The following is a 22,341-nucleotide window of genomic DNA, read 5'->3' as shown; positions in this document are numbered from 1 at the left end:
TTCAGTGTGCCTGGTTACAGTGGACAATACCAATTGGAATTAGATGTGTATATAGTATGCATAATGAATTAGGTGAGATATTCCATTTACAGGCAACATTATCACACTATTTCTTTTATCTCCAGAAATGTTCTAATCTGTTTACAAGATTGTTCAGAATCATGTTATGTAAATTCTAATACTCAGGCAGAGGGGGCAGTGGTGGAGGGGTAAAGAAACTTTTATCTAGAGCAAAAATCCTCTCACCCAGTTTGGCTCAACTCCAGTTAGGGTAATTGGTAAAATTTTCTTTTAAATGCTTTTATAAGATAGATCTCAGAGAGATGGCAGAGATTAAGTATGTGGAAGTCATTAATGGATGATAGAAGAACTGACTGAAGGATAACTTCTATATTATGAACATTATATTCATAAGCAAAATACATAGAACATCTCACCTCAGTATCCTAAAATTTAAGACTCTAAAATCTGGCAGAGGAACCAGAGATCAAATTGCCAACATCCGTTGGATCATAGAAAAAGCAAGAGAATTCCAGAAAAACATCTACTTCTGCTTCATTGACTACGCTAAAGCCTTTGACTGTGTGGATCACAACAAACTGTGGATAATTCTTCAAGAAATGGGAACACCAGACCACCTTATCTGCCTCCTGTGAAATCTGTATGCAGGTCAAGAAGCAACAGTTAGAACCGGACATGGAACAACGAACTGGTTCTAAACTGAGAAAGGAGTACGTCAAAGATGATATCGTCACCCTGCTTATTTAGCTTATATGCAGAGTACACCATGCGAAATGTCAGACTGGATGAGGCACAAGCCGGTATCAAGATTACCAGGATAAATATAAATAATCTCAGATACATTGATGACACCACCCTTATGGCAGAAAGTGAAGAGGAACTAAAGAGCCTCTTGGTGAAGGTGAAAGAGGAGAGTGAAAAAGCTGGCATAAAACTCAACATTCAGAAAATGAAGATCATGGCATCCAGTCCCATCACTTCATGGCAAACAGATGGGGAAACAATGGAAACAGTGACAGACTTTATTTTGGGGGCTCCAAAATCACTGCAGATGGTGACTGAAGCCATGAAATTAAAAGACACTTACTCCTTGGAAGAAAAGCTATGACCAACCTAGACAGCATATTAAAAAGCAGAGACATCACTTTGCTGACAAAGGTCCATCTAGTCAAAGCTATGGCTTTTCCAGTAGTTATGTATGGATGTGAGAGTTGTATGTAAAGAAAATAGCACCGAAGAATTGATGCTTTTGAACTGTGGTGTTGGAGAAGACTCTTGAGAGTCCCTGGGACTCCAAGGAGATCAAACCAGTCAATCCTAAAGGAAATCAGTCCTGAATATTCATTGGAAGGACTGATGCTGAAGCTAAAACTCCAATACTTTGGCCACCTGATGCAAAGAACTGACTCATTGAAAAAGACCCTGATGCTGGGAAAGATTGAAGGCAGGAGGAGAAGGGGACGACAGAGGATGAGATGGTTGGATGGCACCATCGGCTCAAAGGACACGAGTTTGAGCAAGCTCTGGGAGTTGGTGATGGACAGAGAAGCCTGGCATGCTGCAGTCCATAGGATTGCAAAGAGTTGGACACGACTGAGGTCCATGTGATAAGTTTGATTAGTTTTCTGTGACTGTGGTTTTCATTCTGTCTGCCCTCTGATAGAGAAGGACAAGAGGCTTATGGAAGCTTCCTGATGGGAGAGACTGACTGTGGGGGAAACTGGGTCGTGTTCTGATGGGTAGGGCCATGCTCAGTAAATCTTTAATCCAATTTTCTGTTGATCTCTGGTGGCTCAGAGGGTAAAGCGTCTGCCTACAATGCGCGAGACCCAGGGTCAATCCCTGGGTCGGGAAGATCTCCTGGAGAAGGAAATGGCAACCCACTCCACTACTCTTGCCTGGAAAATCTCATGGACAGAGGAAGCTGGTAGGCTACAGTCCATGGGGCTGCAAACAGTCAGGCACAACTGAGTGACTTCACTTTTCTGTTGATGGGCAGGGCTGTGTTCCCTCCCTGTAGTTGGACCTGAGACCAAACTATGGTGGAGGTAATGGAGAAAATGGCGACCTCCTTCAAAAGGTGTGTCTGAACTGACTGAAAATTGAGCCTGCAATCAGCAGAGAGAGTTTTATCATCATCACCATCACTATCATCATTATTATCTTCTTTGTCGTTATCATGGAGCATTTTTTTATGTGCCAGGCATAAAGTTAAGCATTTTACTCTCAATAGCTCATGTAATACTTACAAAGACCCTATAAGGTAGATACCATTATTCTCCTTTTACAAGGGACCAAACTAAGTCTTAGAGCAGCTAAATATATACCACCAAACTCCAAATTGTGCTATTTATCCAGTTATCTGCCACTATGGAGCCAGCAACCTTCAGTATTTTTAATGTGGTGTTCTTCCTAAGATAACACATCTAAGGTTTGAAGCATGCAAGAAACATCTGTAGGCTGAAGGGCAACCCTCTTCCAACACAGAACATGAAAGAGATATCCAAATGTGATTTAAGATCCTTTTACCATTACTTGACTAGTCAAGATGCAACTATTTTTACATTATCACGACTCCTGATTTCCAAATTTGTAAAAGTGGTGCACAGACAGACCAGGGGACAAAATGAAAAGTTCTCTTTTCACCCACCCTTTGTTACTACACTAAGTGGTAAAGTTGATTTTCCCACTTTGACATCAAAATGGTAAAACAACACAGAGGTTGTGATGCAGATTCTGAAACAGAACTTCTTCAGTTCTTCTAGATCCTGGCTGTACCACTTGCTACTTGTATGCATTGGGAAGTCACTTAACCTGACTGTACCTTTTCCCTGACTGCAAAACGGTGATACAAATATCCTACTTCATAGGGTTGTAGTAAAGATTAAATGAGATGTTACATGGAACACAGAGAACTATGCAATAAATCTGAATGTGTATTATTATCTGATTAATAGCATTCATTTCTTATTTACCAATAAACTGTCCCCTGGAAGTGATCATTGGGCCTTTGCTGTCTTTAAAACCACTGGCTTCCAACTCTATCTCCCCATGATAATAAACTCCTTAATGGTGGGGGCCATTTTCTATCTTTTTATACCTCCTAGTCCCAGGCACAATTGCCTTTTAATGTAAAAGAACTCCATAATGTCTTATTCCATTAAGAAGGTACCAGTGACAGAGAAGACCTTTTATTTTGTACCCTGATTATCTTTATACTAGTTTTACAAGTTTCAAAGGCTAGAGTCATGACAACATAAACATAACTATTGTACTTGACTGATGATGCAAGTTGCAAAGGATCTTCAAATCACTTTAAAGCATCTCTTATATACTTGGTGTTACCTTGAAGGAAAGGTTTTGTTTCAATCTAGTCAATGTTTACTGCTAATTAACATCTTGCATTTTTTAAAATGTCTTAAAAATAACACCCAAGTTAAGAACACAATGTTGCTGACCTTATATTAGCAATTAACCCAACTGAATGGAGAGTAGAATTTGGGCATAATTATATGAGTCTTTAGGGATATGAGTGATGACAGGTACAGGATGCATGAGAGTGACCCAGAGGAATGTAGTTCTTGACCAAGTCTTTTGGTTAGACATCTATTATAAACACAAGAAAGGAGAAAGCACGGTTTCTGTAGAAACCACACATTAATTTGGTGTTCATAATGTTAACCGGAAAACAAATGCCTGGTCCTGGCTTTGTAGACTGAGATGTGTGGGGAGATACTTACTGTGTCAAGTTGGTGACGGGTCTGTCATCTCTGAAAGTCACCTAGTCAATGAGGTCATATCAAAACATCCATCTTAAAGGGCTGATACAATCAGAAAAACATTTGGAAAGCCTTTTGCTGGTCAGCAGCAGAAAATAGTGGTCAACTTGGTAAATACCTAAGCTTTCTTCCAAGGGGCTCAAAAGTTCTATTTATATCCAGATAACACAGAAATCTCAAAGCTCTCTACTGTAAACATTCACCCTCAGGCACATGCTAAAATAGCACTTGGTTTTTTTCTTTTTTTTTTTAAAGTCCTATTGGAAGCCATATTATTATAGCAACTCTTGTTTACTCTGATTATTTCCTAAGATGGGCAACATTATCTGTGCCCATCAAATGCCTAAGAATCAAGGCTTACAGACATCACTCTTCTACCACCACTCCATTATCAGGCAAGCATTACCCAGGGTTACCACTTAAGTGTGAGGGTATCTCTACCTTTAATGAACTGGAATGTCCTTTATGTCTATGTCCCATGAGGGAGAGAGAGGGAGTATTTGTTAAACACATACACGCACACACATATTTATACACGTGTGTGTGTGTGTATGAAAGTGAAGTTGCTCAGTCATGTCCAACTCTTTGCCACTCTATGGACTGTAGATCTCCAGGCTCCTCTGTCCATGGGGTTTTCCAGTCAAGAATACTGGAGTGGGTTGCCATTTCCTTCTCCCAGGGATCTTCCCAACTCAAGGACAGAACTCTGGTTTCCTGCATTGCAGGTAGACTCTTTACCATCTGAGCCTCCAGGGAATACACACACACACACACACACACACACACACACACACACACACACACACCCCATGTCCCAAACCTGTACTGGAAAAGGCACTGGCACCCCACTCCAGTACTCTTGCCTGGAGAATCCCATGGATGGAGGAGCCTGGTGGGCTGCAGTCCATGGGGTCACTAAGAGTCCAACACGACTGAGCGACTTCACTTTCACTTTTCACTTTCATGCATTGGAGAAGGCAATGGCAATCCACTCCAGTGTTCTTGCCTGGAGAATCCCAGGGACGGGGGAGCCTGGTGGGCTGCCATCTATGGGGTCGCACAGAGTCGGACACAACTGAAGTGACTTAGCAGCAGCAGCAGCAGCAAACCTGTACGAGGCACTACGTGTGTGTGTGTAGCTTATGTATATTCCATATATGTGATAATATACAGTATATATATATATATATATATATATATATATATATATAATATATCCTTACAATTCCTCAGCCAAAAATATTAATGTATCATTTTTTAAAAAAACTGAGGTAGAGTTAATTTACAATGTGATGTTAGTTTCAAGTGTACAGCAAAGTGATTCAGTTATACATACATACATATATATACATATATATTCTCTTTCAGATTCTTTTTCACTAAAGTTATTATATTTTTTCTTACTGCCTCTTTGATCAGGTCTTTATTCAAAATCAGCTGTCCAAAATGATTTGACCTTTACGGGATAAACAAATTGAAGTTTATGCAGCAGCCTTCTCTTCCTCTATGGTGGGTTTCTTTCCTGTGGGCTTCTTTTTAGCTGCTGCTTTCTTGGTCCTTGCAGCTTTTTTACCCACCAGTCTTCATCTCCTTAATGCCAACAGCCTTCTTTCCTGTGTTTCCCACTACAGGCTTCTTGCCTCAAACCCTCTTCTCATCTGATTTGGCTTCTAGTGCTGCTGCTGTCCTATTCATCCAAATTTTGTGGTTCTTGGCATGATTTTTGCATATGGGGTTAGCTTCAACATGATTGTCAGGTTTTTCAGTGGATTCTTCTTTAGGACTTGGTGATGAATCTTATTACATGTTGTTTGGAGGGCTCTTTAGATCTCTGGCTTTTCAAGACCCTGCTAAGGTCTGTATTGAGCATCTTGTGCATGGGGGAGGTTGTGGTGACTCTTGAGGGAGGCTGCTTTATGTCAAGTGCCATACAGCTCATTCAACTTGCAGAAAGCATTTCCCGTCCAAATGCAGAAACATCCCACATGACTACCAGGAGCAAGTTTCAAAATGTTCAGTTTGCTTACATTAAGCAGAGTAACTCCAGGGCTGTTTCTGAAGGCCTTGATGATACCACCATCCTCATTATCAGTGATGGAAGGTCCCATGTGCTGGATACGGTTTTTCATATAACCTTTGGCAGCTTTCATTCTATGAGAGGCATAGAGCTTTTTTAAATATCATTTCAGACCTTAAGTCTCTTGAGACACAAAACAGCCTCCATGGTCTTCTTGTAGCCTTCAACCACCAAAGAAAGTTCAGGAGCTTCCTCTAGATGATAACCTTTAGCCATGACTAGCATTGATAAGACAATCGCTGCCAGTGCAGAGCAGGTGGTGTATCACTTCTGTGCTGTATTCACTCTGAGGTGCCAACATCACCAGGTCTTGGTTGGCACAAACATGCAACCCCCACAACACTTATTTCCAAAAGCACCCTGGCCAGAATGGTGAGTCCCGCTACCTCGAACCCTGGGAATTTGAGCCACAGATCTGCCAGGACCCCAAGAGTCAGCACTGATTTGATGACCTGATAATTCACAGACAGCATAGGGCTGTCTGTTATTTTTGCACACGTTGGTGTGGACAAAGTTAACAATATCTGGTCGAATGGGACCCTTGAACACAGAAGGCAAAATGACATTTTTGCCAGATGAACCCCCACCCCTTTTCAGAGTACACGGATATCCGTGGATGAGCACACGCCGTGGTGAGGAGAGAAGGCCACACTCCTCTCAGTCTGGTGGCTCCCACAGGAAAAGCAGCTTATCATAACCTATTGAGTACCGTGCCAGGTGCTAAAACCCTAGGTCCTTGCTGTTTATCTATTTTATTTGTAGTGGTGTGTATCTGTTACTCCCAAACTCCGTATTTATCCCTCCTCCTCTTCCCCCTTGGTAACCATAAGTTTGTTTTTGAAGTCTATGAGTCTGTTACTGTTTTGCATGTAAGTTCATTTGTATCATTTTCTTAGATTCCACATATAAGTGATATATGATATTTATCTTTGTCTTTATATTTATCTTACTTCACTTAGTATAATAATCTCTAGGTCCATCCATGTTGTCGCAAATGGCATTATTTCATTCTTTTTTTTTTTAACTAATGCATCATTCTTGATAACTCTCTTCTTTTGATGCCTCTCCTATCTTATACCTCACAAAGGATTCATCAGAAAGTATAATCAGCCTGGTCTTCATAATATACCTGGAATCTGACCACATGTCACTGCATTTACTGCCTCCACTCCGGTCTTATCTGCTATCTTCTCTCACCTGGTTTGTCTTCCTGCTTCCACTCTTGCCTCACAAAGGTCTATTCTCAGTTAAGCTCCAGAGTGCTACTTTGAAGACATAAGGTATGTGATGTCACTTGAAAATCTTCTAGTGGCTTCCATCTCACTACCAAATCGGTACTTCTATGATTTCATCTCTTGCTCTTCTCTAGGCCTCACTGAAAAGAATGTGAAGCATTCTGCTTTGAATTTTAAAAGTAAATGGAAGTATAGATTGGTTGTTATCTTCTGTCTGGTTCCTTTATTTCAGCATTGTAGTCATGAAGAAATGGCTGTATTGTCTCAGAATTAGACAAACAGACTAATGGAACAGAAGGTAGTATCTGGAATTGTGCCCACATACACAAAGGAGAGATGAAAAGATACACGGAAAGATGAAGAGAGATGAAAGCTACATGAAAAGAGAGGGCCTAGAATCAGCCCACTTAAACAAGAGTTGGCATGAAAGATAAGTGAGCAAATAATCCACCTATTCAATAACTAATACTAGAATAGCTATCCCTATAGAAAGAAATGAATTTGTATCCCCATCTTATATCATAAATAAAATCAGATAGATCAAAGACATAAAGGCAAACAGAAAACTAAAACAAAGAAGAAAACATAAGAGAAAGATGTTACAGCCTTGGCAGTGGGGAGGATATTTTAACAATATCGAATGCACAACCAAAGGAAATACTATGCTAAAGTTAATCACATTGAAATTAAGAATTCCAGTTTAGTAAATAGACCATAAAATAAAAAGACAATCCATAAATAGGGAGAAGATATTAACAGTATATATGACTGGCAAACAATTAATATCTAGAATGCACAGAAATTTTGGTAAAAACATACCAAAAAACTAAGGGAACAATGAACAGAAAATTTCGGATAATAGTTAGCTCTGGAGGTGTGATGGGATACAAAGGGATTGGGCAGGGGCACTTGGGGAACTTCAGAGGTTTGGGTAATATTTCCTTTCTTAGGAAGGGTTGGAGGGCATGTGAATTATTTCAATATTATTTAAACTGTATATATTATATATTCTTTTATGTCTATGATATATTTCATAAAAATATAGCACCCATGAATAAAAACAGTTCTTCTATAACTGTGTGTTACAATATGGTCATCTCTAGATATATTTGGCTATTTAAAATCAAATTACTTCAAATGAAATAAGATTAAACATTTCATGCCTCAGCCATACTGCCACATTTCAAATGCTTAATAATCATACATGGCTGCTAGCTACCATATTGGAAAGTATAGCATACTGGGCAACACTGTTCTAGAACATTCTTGTCTCCTTAGAGTTAGACAATGCTTTTATCCATTTTAATACAAAGAGGCAATTCATTGCTTTTCTGCAAAAAATGCAAAGGTCTCCATAATTCTTTCAATAACAGCAGTAGGAGAGGAAGCAAAGATTTACTTCCTATGGATTTTGTTTCTCCTCTCGATTGAAGGAAATTCCATGAACAAATTTGTCAGACTTCATACTTCAGTTCACTTAACTCATCAAATGCCAGCATGAGCCTGATTATTTCTTCTGCTTCAGGAAGTCAAAGACTGTTTCCATGTAGTTTCTTGTGCCATTAGGGTTGTGAGCAGATTTCATCTGCCAAAAAATTTCATTGTGTGACTTCCAAAGTTAGGTATCCTCTGGGGTGGAGTTCATAAGAGGACAGTGTCTTTTAGAATGAGAAAGGAGATCTCTTCCTTCTTCATATCTACTCTGTAGGTCCTCTCCAAAGCATGTGTTGCTAATCTGAGTGGCTGAGACTCTGATACTTCAGTGTGCATTTCACCCTGTGTGTTAGAGGGTCGAATATACAGGTGTATCTCTCTGTCTTGCCTCCATGCAGGATAATCTGGCTTCCTTTTTTTTTTTTTTTTTTCTATCTCACATACAGTTGGATATTCTAAACCCTGGCCTTACATTCCTAATACAGTTTCCATAAGGGTGGTAAAATTTTAAAGTGGGCTTTGCAATTAGAGGAAGGTTGAGCTCTCAACCGCCAGCCCGGGTCTAAGTCATGGATTTTTGTCTAGTTACCTAGAAAGCTCTGCATTGGAGTTTTAGGCACAGGCTCACTGAAAAGAAATAAAGCCTTTCTGCCCTTGCCATTGTCCACTGCAGGCAGAGTGACCTTAAGGACTTTAAGGAGAAGAGAATGGATGGACCAAGATAAGATTCAGGGGATACTTTATCCTTGGCTCAAGATTCCATTTCATGGCACTTGAAGCCCCATTTTCATCCCCAGAGATCCCAGATGGGGATTCATGATTCAGAGTTGAATGAGGAGGTAGAGAAGTAGGAGTCATGAGCCTGCTCTTAGCTGTAACACTGCTCTGTGAGGAGCCGCCATCCCTCTTTAAGTAGGTGTCTCTCTCACTTTATAGGTAATCGCCATTCCATCAACACTAGAGGCGGTACAGTAGGAGGCATCAAGTTACCTTCTATCCTTGATCAGGACACTTGGGACATTCCTATCCTTCCTGGAAGTTATATCTCAAAGCCATGAATGTTTGCATGCTCTGTACTCCTGAATCTCTGGAGATAAAACCATCTTTAAAAGCCATTTTAATAGCTAAAATCTACTTCTAAAGAAGACTTATTTTTATCTGATTTCTCTACTAATATAGTTTGATTACCTCAAAGCAACAAGTACCCCTAAATTCATCACAGATGCTCAGGGTAATAACAAGAATTATCACAAAATAATTTCCCATTTACCAATCAAAGTAATTCTAACTTCAGAATCAATAGAAATCTGCTTCTTTTTATAGGTCCAGGTTTGTTTTTTGTATTTATTCACTCATTTGTTTTTTTAATAGTATTTGTTGTCTAAGTCATTGCTTTGAAATCTGTGCACTGTGGACACTCAGGAACTTTGACTGCTATGTGAAAGGACCTTTAATCCCTCTGCTCACCAAGTATTGACTGTATAATGAATAAAAATAGATGTTCCAATGTATTGACTACTACTTTCAAAGGTCTTCAGGTCTTGTTACTGATCAAATAAGAATCATTTAAGATTGGTTTTGAAATGACAGTCACTTCTTTTCCTAGTACCAGCATTTGCTCCATCAACTAATACTAGAAACATAGGTAAAATTATATGATGACTTGGAAACTTTCCTGATGGTATAAAGGGTTCCTCAAATTCATAAGAATTAGCAAATTCCGGTCTAAGACATGCAAATCTGGCTCCTCCCCCATCTTGAATTAACATCTGCAAATGGACTTTCTGAATCCTTGATTAACAGAAGCCATTTCTGATCCCTGACGACATTACAATATTGTTGGAGCAGAATCTGAGACAGATGTCTGTAATGTTAAAGGAAAATGGGCAAAACCCTCTCACAACCAGAGAAAAAACCCTTTTGCTGATATAAAGTGATTGTTTCCTTCTTCTTTCTGAAAAATCCTTTAACACCACAATTTCTTTCCAAATGGAAGGGAAGAATAGCACTTAGAGGGAACACGATGAGAAATAAAGGGACCCCAGAACCTGACCATTGAGTCTCTCCCCCAGGCATGCCCTTGTCCTGTTTCGGACTTCCCTAGGTGTTCCTGGGTGGGGGTGGTGCCAGGTTAATGTGTTAGCCAACACTCTCACTTTTCAGATAATCTCCCTCTCAGGCTTCATCTGCCTGAGATTCAAGCTGTAGGAAGATGAGTAGTCAGTTATGATTCCTTCAGAGGCAGCATGTGCAATGTGCCAAATAGCTCTGTGGTTCTGGTTAAACAGTCACTATCTTCAGTAAGCTGCAGTTGAAGTCCAGGGGGACAGAGTAAGCACTAAAACCTCTGGTGAACCTGAGCTCCAGTCCCAAGCTCAAGAGAGAAGATGCCATGATTAATTCACTTCTGTTGGATTTTTTCATAGGGACATTAATTGGAAAACAGATACAAGAATTATATGATTGTATCTTTTGCTTGAAGTTCAAACAGCAGGAACAGATAATTCTCCAAAAAATAAATTCCTTCTGGATAATAACTTCTTTTAGCTCGTGTCCACCCTTTACCCCTCGGATTTCACTTCGTCAGCTTGCAAAAGGTGTGTTTTTTGTTGGAAGGGGGAGGGTGAATGTTCATGGCTGGATGAAACAGAAACAATGGAAGTGCCCCTGATGCTGCCTCAGCACTAACAGCTTCCTGTGGAAGAAAACATAACTCGATAAGGGCTGGGGAGACTGCAGAGGAGTCGAGGAAGAGTACAGAGGGAAAGAAGAAAACTTCTTTGCCTTCTATTGCCTACATGGGTTTGGTGGACATTTTATAAGGCTAGCTTAGCATACTTCCAAATTGGTAGCATACTTCCAAACTGGTATAATGATGGCTGGCTTCAGCGTGAAGCACACATTCCACACATAATAAGCACCCAATAAATATTTATTAACAGCATCTGACCAATTCGAGACCAATTTAGAAGACTGCTTCTGTCTTTTTTTTGCCAGCTTCCCATGCCATCTCTACTTGATTTCAGCTCTCAGAATTCTTTTAACAAGGCTCAAGACTGAGAAGATAGTTTGAATTACTCTAAAACTTGCTCACTTTGCCCTGGTCTTATGCTCAGAAAATAATTTCTTTCCTGAGGGAAGTACACCACCAATAGCTTTGCTTGTTTTTCCTGTTTTCTGAATATTATTTTTTTAAACATGAATTATACGGAAAATAAGAAACTGTCTTTGTTTTAAAATTACTTTATGGTGGGCATTTACTCTAAAACAATTCAAAAATAGGTTTTTCTTTTCTTTTTACCTACATTGCACAATAATATTTTGCCACCTATAATTGTAAAAGAGTGCCACACACTCTCCTGCAGGCTGACAGTTTTGCTAACTGCTATTACTGAAGTCATTTTAGTTCTTTTTTTAGGTTTAGGGAAGTCTGGTCCTAAAAGAGTAATCAACCAACACTCAGAAATTTTAAAATATTGGAAGAGGCATCTCATTTCCTCTTACCAAATTTTAAATTCAGCTTTGTGATAAGTATAAGTGAGTAAGCAATGATTCTTGAACTTTAGAATACATAAGAGTACCATGGAAAGCTTGTTCAAATCCAGATTCCTGTGCCCACCATCAGAGATCTTATTCAGCAGTGGTTGTCTGGACACTGGGGTTTCTAACAGGCTCCCAGATAATGCTGACACTGCTGGTCTGCAGACCACACTTTGAGTAGCATTATTCTCATGGCCTGGATGAGTACATACAGCCATTTGAAGCACTTGACATCCTGCTAGAGGATTATGTGTGGGTTCAAGTAATCATGCCTACTAAACTAGAATGGATAGCAATATTGGGGCATCTTAAGTCATAAGCTTCAGCTATACCAGAAACAGTATGTTTTGAGACCACCTCCAGTTTGACAAATGTGTTGCCACCATCATGACCCATGCTTACCAATTCTGTTGTTAAGGTAGCCTAACTAAGAAGCAGGGGAAAGCCTGCTTCCCTACCTTGAGAACTACTGAGTCAAACCAGACATGAGATCATTACAATAGAACTGTGGAAAAGGGAGAAAGCACCTAAGCAGATCCAGTTACTTTCTATGATAGCAGTTTAAAACACCAGAAGCCAAGAGAAATGGGTGAACTTGCTTCTGTGGGAAGCAAAATGGGGGTGACAATCAGAAAAGTGTGGGGTACATTTAAAATTAACTCACACTAGTTCTTTTGTCCACTTGAATTATGTAGGAACTTATCACATAGAACAGCAGGCTCTCAACAAACTGGCAGACATGATTCAAAGGATAATAGGCATCCTTGAGTGTCGTTGAGATGTATTTATATCATTTGGAGTCCTCGTGCTGTTAATGGTCCATTTATTTGCTGTGCTGGCTGTGAGACTAACAGAAAGCACATTCTCTGAAGCATATAATAAATTACATTCAGAAGATATTGAGGAATTCTGATCTGGTTGAAATGAAGGAAGCACAATTCACCCTATCCTCCCATGAATTACAACTAAAAATACATAAAGTAACTCTCTGAGAATTGCAAGTAAACACACAGAAGTATGGTCAACAACATTAATCATTAAGGAAATGTAAATGAACACCACAATAAGAAATCATTACACAAGTACCAGAATGGCTTATAAAATAACCTGACAATACCAAGTGCCAACGAGGATGCAGAGCAACATGAACTCTAATATATTCCTCATGGGAACTCAAAATGGGACAGTCATTCCAGAAAACAATTGGCTGTTTCTTATAAAGGCCAACAAAATACCAAATAAACCATTCCTAAGTGATTATCCTAGAAAAATGAAAGTTACATTCACACACAAACCTGTATGTGAACGTTTATAGAAGCCTTAAAAAGAAAAAAAATGTCTTTCAATAGATGGATGAACTAACGGATTGTGATCCAAATAATGGAATAGTACTCAGTAAATAATCTGAATGCAGAGTTCCAAAGAATAGCAGGGGGAGATAAGAAAGCCTCTCTCAGCGATCAATGCAAAGAAATAGAAGAAAACAACAGAATGGGAAAGACTAGAGATCTCTTCAAAAAATAGAGATACCAAGGGAACATTTCATGCAAAGATGGGCTTGATAAAGGACAGAAATGGTATGGACCTGACAGAAGCAGAAGATATTAAGAAGAGGTGGTAAGAATACACAGAACTGTACAAAAAAGATCTTCACGACCAAGATAATCATGATGGTGTGATCACTCACCTAGAGCCAGACATCCTGGAATGTGAAGTCAAGTGGGCCTTAGAAAGCATCACTACGGACAAAGCTAGTGAAGGTGATGGAATTCCAGTGGAGTTATCTCAAATCCTGAAAGATGATGCTGTGAAAGTGCTGCACTCAATATGCCAGCAAATTTGGAAAACTCAGCAGGGGCCACAGGACTGGAAAAGGTCAGTTTTCATTCCAATCCCAAAGAAAGGCAATGCCAAAGAATGCTCAAACTACTGCACAATTGCACTCATCTCACACACTAGCAAAGTAATGCTCAAAATTCTCCAAGCAAGGCTTCAGCAATATGTGAACCATTAACTTCCAGATGTTCAAGCTGGTTTTAGAAAAGGCAGAGGAACCAGAGGTCAAATTGCCAACATCTGCTGGATCATGGAAAAAGCAAGAGAGTTCCAGAAAAACATCTATTTCTGCTTTATTGACTATGCCAAAGCCTTTGACTGTGTGGATCACAATCAACTGTGGAAGATTATGAAAGAGATGGGAATACCAGACCACCTGACCTGCCTCTTGAGAAACCTATATGCAGGTCAGGAAGCAACAGTTAGAACTGGACATGGAACAACAGACTGGTTCCAAATAGGAAAAGGAGTACGTCAAGGCTGTATATTGTCACCACCCTGCTTATTTAACTAATATGCAGAGTACATCATGAGAAACGCTGGACTGGAAGAAGCACAAGCTGGAGTCAAGACTGCCAGGAGAAATACAATAACCTCAGATATGCAGATGACACCACCCTTATGGCAGAAAGTGAAGAGGAACTAAAAAGCCTCTTGATGAAAGTGAAAGAGGAGAGTGAAAAAATTGGCTTAAAGCTCAACATTCAGAAAACAAAGATCATGGCATCTGGTCCCATCACTTCATGGGAAATAGATGGGGAAACAGTGGAAACAGTGTCAGACTATTTTGGGGGGTCCAAAATCACTGCAGATGGTGAGTACAGCCATGAAATTAAAAGATGCTTACTTCTTGGAAGGAAAGTTATGACCATCCTAGATAGCATATTCAAAGGCAGAGACATTACTTTGCCAACAAAGGTCCGTCTAGTCAAGGCTATGGTTTTTCCAGTAGTCATGTATGGATGTTAGAGTTGGACTGTGAAGAAAGCTGAGCACCGAAGAATTGATGCTTTTGAACTGTGGTGTTGGAGAAGACTCTTGAGAGTCCCTTGCACTGCAAGGAGATCCAACCAGTCCATTCTGAAGGAGATCAGCTCTGGGTGTTCCTTGGAAGGAATGATGCTAAAGCTGAAACTCCAGTACTTTGGCCACCTCATGTGAAGAGTTGACTCACTGGAAAAGACCCTGATGCTGGGAGGGATTGGGGGCAGGAGGAGAAGGGCACGACAGAGGATGAGATGGCTGGATGGCATCACCAACTCGATGGACGTGGGTTTGAGTGAACTCTGGGAGTTGGTGATGGACAGGGAGGCCTGGTGTGCTGCAATTCATGGGGTTGCTAAGAGTCGGACACAATGGTGAATAACTGAATAATCCTAAAGGAAATCAGTCCTGAATATTCATTGGAAGGACTGATGCTGAAGCTGAAGCTCCAATACTTTGTCCACCTGATGCGAAGAACTGACTCATTGGAAAAGACCCTGATACTGGGAAAGACTGAAGGCAGGAGATGGGGACGAGAGAGGATAAGATTGTTGGAGGGCATCACTGACTCGATGGACATGAGTTTGAGCTAGCTCCGGGAATTGGTGATGGACAGGGAAGCCTGGCATGCGGCAGTCTATGGGGTCACAAGGAGTTGGACACAACTGAGCAACTGAACTGAACTGACTCAGTAATAAAAAGGACTGAATTAAGACTTTACAGTGAAGGACAGGGAAGCCTGCGTGCCACAGTTCATGGAGTTGCAAAGAGTCACACATGACTGAGTGACTGAACAACAATATAAACAACACAAATGAATCTCAAATACATTGCATTGGACAAACCAGTCTAAAAGGGGTTCAGTTCAGTTGCTCAGTCGTGTCCGACTCTTTGTGACCCCACGAATCGTAGCACGCCAGGCCTCCCTGTCCATCACCATCTCCCGGAGTTCACTCAGACTCACGTTCATCGAGTCCGTGATGCCATCCAGCCATCTCATCCTTGGTCGTCCCCTTCTCCTCCTGCCCCTAATCCCTCCCAGCATCAGTCTTTTCCAATGAGTCACCTCTTTTGAATATACTATCTAGGTTGGTCATAACTTTTCTTCCAAGGAGTAAGCGTCTTTTAATTTCATGGCTGCAGTCACCATCTGCAGTGGGGTTATATACTGCATATTTCCATTTATTAAAAGAAACCAAAAACCAAAACTTTTAGAGTGATCAGTGGGTTCAGGGGAAAGCGTAGGTTAAGGGTTGACTATAAAGGAGCAGCATGATGGAATTTGGGGGGATTTTTTGCTGTTCATTCCTGATTGTAGCGGTTGTAAGACTCTATTCATGTGTCAAAACTTACAGAACTTCATGCCAAAACAAAAGTGAATTTCACTGTATGTAAATTTAAAAATAAAAAAACAGTTGTACTAACGCTGAACATATGCATATTCCAGGACCCAGCCATTCTATTTTTTGGTTTATAGCCAAGATTTGTTCACTCAAAGACATGCATGAAAGTGTTTGTTGTAATACTATTCACAATAGTTCAAATCCTAAAAAATGATACAAATGAATTTATTTACAAAAGAGAAATAGACTCACAAACATAGAAAGCAAACTTATGGTTAACAGAGGGGAAAGAGAGGGGAGGAGGGATAAACTAGGAGTTTGGGATTAACATATATACACTGGTATATATATATAATAGATAAAAAACAAAGACCTACTCTATAGCACAGGGAACTAGACTCAAAATCTTGTAATAACCTATGATGGAAAAGAATCTGAAAGAGTATAGATTTCTATATATATATAACTGAATCACTTTGTTTTACACCTGAAACGGACACAACATTGTGAATCAACTATATTTCAAAATAATTAATTAAAAAATAGCCAACAATGTAATGGATAAAGAAAATGTTGTATGTTAATCTAATGGGAATTAATGAATTGCAACTACACATAATAATGTGGTCTACTCTCACAAAAATAACACTGAATTTTAAGAAGGCAAATATTAAAGTGTGCATACTAGATGATTTCATTTATATGAAATTCTAAAGCAGGCAAACAGTAAGGTGTTAGAAGTTGTGGTAACATTTACCCTTGGTGAGCTCATGACTGAAAGGGGACACAAATCCTATTAGGGTGATGGTAGTGCCCTACTTTTTCTTTCTTTCTTTTCGTTTTTTGGTAATGCTTTATTCTTTATCTGGGTGCTGTTGATATGGGTCTGCTCAGTTTGTAAAAATTCATCAAGCTGTGACCTTTTGATTAGTATACTTTATCTATGTTATACTTCAATATAATGGGAATATACATAGGGTGGGATGTATGGAGAGAGTAACATATAAACATATATATTACCATATGTAAAGTAGAGAACCAATGGCAATTTGCTGTATGACTCAGGGAACTCAAACCTGGGCTTAGTAACAACCGAGAGCTGGGATGGGGAGGGAGATGGGAGGGATGTTCAAGTGGGAGAGGACATAGGTAAACCTATGGCTGATCCAATGCTGATATTTGGTAAAAACCAACACAATACTGTAAAGCAATTATCCTTCAATTAAAAACAAATTAAACAAGAGAATATCCCTGGTGTTCTGCGGATGAGGGCCACCGTAGCACCTGGCTTTAATCAGTCCTCTGTATGATCTCTCTTTTCATCTCCCACACTAGGTGCAGGGACTTGGTTTCCTGTGTCACTTCAGCTGGCTGCAATTTCAGCGGTGATTTCAGGACAAGTGATTAAATGAATGTCGTTCAGAGTCCTTGCTGGTGGATCAGATGTAGTCAAGGCAATCATGTGTCGCTGTACAATGCGTTCCCTAATGCCCAGAGAGCAGGCACAAACGGCCTGGGGGGAGGGCTTTCAGTGTGGTGGTTTTTCTCCAGAACTGTGAGTTTTGAAGTTTTTCTCTTGTAACAGGTAAACATCACTTAAAAATATTCTCTATAAGACAGTCAAAACTTGTCCCCCCTAAGAAAGGACCAAGACATGTTTCCTTTAAAAAAAAATAAGTAGTTTCTTTGCCTTATTTCATAACCATGCTTTTTGCACTTGTGATTAACAAATGATCTCAGCATGGGGTGGAGGAACAGACACAGTGGTTGGAATTTCTAAAATTGTAGAAAATTATAATGCAGACTAGTGGACATTACAGGCTAGTGGGCATGCTTTACTTTTTAACGTGGTTTTAAACCTCCTCCAAAAGAATACATCTACAAGCCGATTTTGTTAGGTGATGTAGGGTCCAACTCTAGCCTCTGGAAAAGCTGCCATGATTGGTACAAGAGCTAGAAAAAGGGCAGAGAGAGAATATAATTGATAACAAGCTTACCGAGCATTGAATACTTACAAAATTCCTGACTGTGTGTGTTGTGTACCTATATAGATATCTGACCATATATGTCTGTTTCCAAGTCTATATCTCTTATCCTTACACATATATATACATATAAGGATACATATGTACACATTTATTACATATATCCTTATTTAATCTTCTCAACAACCTTTGAGTATATTATGATCTGTTTTAAACATGATAATCTAAGAGTGAGATGAAGTAATTTGCCTTAGGTATGCACAGAAAACAACAGAGAAAAGATTTGAAGCCAGTTCGTCTTGGTGCCTGGTGATACATCAGGGGCTTTATGACCCATGTGGGCCTGGGAAATGAAACAATACATTTTACAAAGGAGCACTTGAGCTGGGGTTTTCAGCATAATTTTGTTTCAGATCATTCAAGAGGACTATGAAAAAAGTTGAAAGGCTGAAAATTGTGAGCCTTGATGTTTGCAACTGTGAAGACTTCCGTATGTTTGGGGGGAGAAGAAATAAATCAACATGAGCAAAATGCAAGGTCTGCCTGTGGTGACGGTGACGGGAAAAAGGAGATGCCCAGACTGCAGGGGGAGGAAAGCAGGCTTGAACCCCAGCTAAGGCACATTGGCTCAGATGACCCCAATTTCCACCGTGACATTGAGAGAGGTGACTGAAACCCAAATGAAGTCATTTGATATTCTATTTGTGGTGCTATATGCCTTTGTCCCGAGTTTCTACCCTTTGAAGTGACAGACTTCCCTAAAATTAGGCAAATTAAATGTGAGCAAATCCCATATATGTGCATTGACCTCAGACATCATAACTCAGGTAGTTTTTGAATACTTGGATTCATTTTCCCCTCAATATTCAATGTAGTTTTCACTACTTTCCATCCTTGAGATGTGTCCAGACAGTCATCTCAGCTCGAAGGCAAGCATAGAGACTGATACTACTGTATTTGTCTTAGAATCTTGGAAATCAGTGATTGAACTGATCCTGCTTCCCAACATTATCTGCGTGTCAGCACCAAATTATTATAAATCCAACATATTTCCCAAGTGCATTTAGTTTGAAGGATTCAAACTGTTTTCTGGATTCTTTATTAATCCTCACAATATATACAGGAGGTACCCGCTCTCAAATGTCAGGCCCACTTTACAGATGGAGGATTTGAGCAGCTTAACCAAAGATGTGTCAGCCGCATCCTCAAAGGAGTGTGGATCCAGCACAGCCATGACTGTTTCATTCCTGGTTGTTACTCTCTTTATTACTGAACGTGGCTTCTCTGGGTTTCACTCTGGTGCTGGTCTTTGGATGGTTACTAGGCAACTTGAGCTGTCACAGCCTGGCTGCTTCGAAATACCAGAGCATCAAAGTCCTATAAAAATGACGCAAAATCTTCTCATTGTACACACATTAAATTTAGTTTAGTACGATGCCATTCCAGTGAGGATAGGCCAGGAAAAACGAAAAGCTTTGAGAAGCAACCAGTGTGCCTCTGATGGACTGGATTAATTTTAGGCTGATAATTATTACAGGTGTCAGCACACAGAAGAGATGAAAGTATAGCTGCTTGCTGTAGAGAACATCAAGCCCAAGGCACTCGAATAAATACTTATGCCACGTGGAAAGATGATGTAAAGGGGATGGTGAGGGGTCAAGGTGGAAGACAGAAATCATCCAATAGCGCAGGTGACTTGATTTTGCCTGCTCTGAGCTTGCCTGGTGATTTCAAAACAGCAAAGCAAAAAGGTGAGTGAGAGGAGGAAAACAAGCTCTGTGCAGTCGCGTAGACCCACACAGGCCTGGTTATGGGAAGCGGGTTTTGTCTTCGGGGAAAGAGGAGGGTGTGAGATGTGGTCCTGGGCCTTGCAAACAGCAGCAGAGCCACAGGCTGGCAGCACAGTCCTTACACGTAGGCAGGGAGGGGCCGACTGAACCTCCAGCTCCCATCGGCTCTGCATACGTTGCTGGCAGTGCTTTCATTCCATTCTGTTTAAAGAGGGGGTATTTTGACCAGACCTCACAAGTAAAAAATTCAAATTTTCTAAATTTGTAAAAGTGTGTCTACTCAAGTCTTATTATAAAACTATACTAATCAAGACAATGTGGTATGAGTGGAAACAATGAAAAAAAACTATCCATGAAAAAACATATAGATTCAAGAAATATACTCAGACATGTATAGATGGGAGAAGGCAATGGCACCCCACTTCAGTACTCTTGCCTGGAAAATCCCATGGACGGAGGAGCCTGGTAGGCTTCAGTCCATGGGGTCGCTGAGAGTTGGACACGACTCAGTGACTTCACTTTCACTTTTCACTTTTGTGCATTGGAGAAGGAAATGGCAACCCACTCCAGTGTTCTTGCCTGGAGAATCCCAGGGACAGTGGAGCCTGGTGGGCTGCCGTCTATGGGGTTGCACAGAGTTGGACACAACTGAAGCGACTTAGCAGCAGCAGCAGCAGCAGCATGTATAGACGACTGATTTGCAACAGGGGTGCACAGAGAAAGAATAATCTTTTTCAACAAAAGTTGCTGAAACAATTGGAAATCTGTATGCAAATATGTGAACTTTGAACAAGGCTTCACACCATCCCCCTAAATTCACACAAAATGCAGCATAGAGCTAAATGAAAAGTCTAAAACTATGAAAGTGCTGGAGGGAAATATACAACAAAAGTCCATGTGAGCATGGATTCAGCAAAGATTTCAGAGATATGACACCAAATAAATTTATAAAATAAAAATTAGATAGATTTCATTTCACCAAAATTAAAAACTTCTGCTCTTATTGTCAGAGAAGGCAATGGCACCCCACTCCAGTACTCTTGCCTGGAAAATCCCATGGACGGAGGAGCCTGGTAGGCTGCAATCCATGGGGTCACTAAGAGTCAGACACGACTGAGCGACTTCACTTTCCCTTTTCACTTTCATGCATTGGAGAAGGAAATGGCAACCCACTCCAGTGTTCTTGCCTGGAGAATCCCAGGGACGAGGGAGCCTGGCGGGCTGCCGTCTATGGGGTCGCACAGAGTCAGACACGACTGAAGCAACTTAGCAGCAGCAGCAGCAGCAGCTCTTATTGTATGTTAACTATATTTCAACAAAGCTGTTTAAAATAATTTTTAAAATTTTGTGGGACAATCAATCCCTGAGATGTAATTCACGCCTGCCTGTGTGCTCCCTTCCCCAGCCCCACTCAACCTCACAGATAGACAGAAGAACTCTGTCAAAATGGGTCCCTTAAAACCCCTCTGATTCCATGTGGTTCTGCCCAGGGAGGCACTTTGACTATGCAATATCATCCTGATATCTTGCTGACAGACTGCAGAAGGGATTACAGACAAAGTAACTGCTGTCACAATTACAACTCATAAATAATAGCCAGTAGCTTATGCTCGCTCAAGAAAGAGATGCTGCTGTTTTTCATTTCTTCAGAGTTCTAGCTAATGCAATAAGCCTTAAAAAGTAAAGAAGCTATGTAAATATTGGAAGAGTAATATTACCCTGATTTGCAAATGATATGATCATTTCCTAAAAAACATCAGGCACAATTAAAAGTAAATTATTGTATTTCAGGTAAAATAATTTAGTAAGGTACTGGTTACCAGGACAAATATTTTAAAAATCAATTCATTTACTAGTAGAAACCAGATAGAAATGAAAATGGGAAAAAAATCACATATACATCCCATTAACAATAGGACAAAAGCTATAAAATATACAGGGGAAATTTTAACAAAGAAATGTAAGATTTATTTGAGAGAGAGCTATAAATTTCACTGAGCAACATAAAACAAGACCTGAATATAGAGATATACCATGCTCCTGGAGAGAAAGTCATAATGTAATAAAAATGTTTATCCTTTTCAAATAAATATATCAATTTCATATAATTTCAATCAGAAACAAAACCAGCTTTCTTTTTAAATTTAAAATAATTTAAGAATGTATAGGGGAAATGTCTATTTAGTTCTTTGGCCCATTTTTTGATTGGGTCGTTTATTTTTTTGGAATTGAGCTGCAGGAATTGCTTGTATATTTTTGAGATTAGTTGTTTGTCGGTTGCTTCATTTGCTATTATTTTCTCCCTTATTATTAGGCT

At 40.0% G+C, this 22,341-nt stretch overlaps 1 pseudogene; it reads right to left on the bottom strand.

The window, feature by feature from the left end:
- Positions 1-5,281: 5,281 nt before the first annotated feature.
- Positions 5,282-12,482, bottom strand: LOC138071964 (large ribosomal subunit protein uL4 pseudogene; annotated as a pseudogene).
- Between the last annotated feature and the right edge of the window lie 9,859 nt (positions 12,483-22,341).

This window comes from Capricornis sumatraensis, chromosome X (assembly GCF_032405125.1).
Source record: "Capricornis sumatraensis isolate serow.1 chromosome X, serow.2, whole genome shotgun sequence".
In the NCBI taxonomy this organism is placed as follows: domain Eukaryota; kingdom Metazoa; phylum Chordata; class Mammalia; order Artiodactyla; family Bovidae; genus Capricornis; species Capricornis sumatraensis.
Note: the sequence above shows the minus strand (reverse complement) of the source record. Positions and strands in the feature narration are given on the sequence as shown.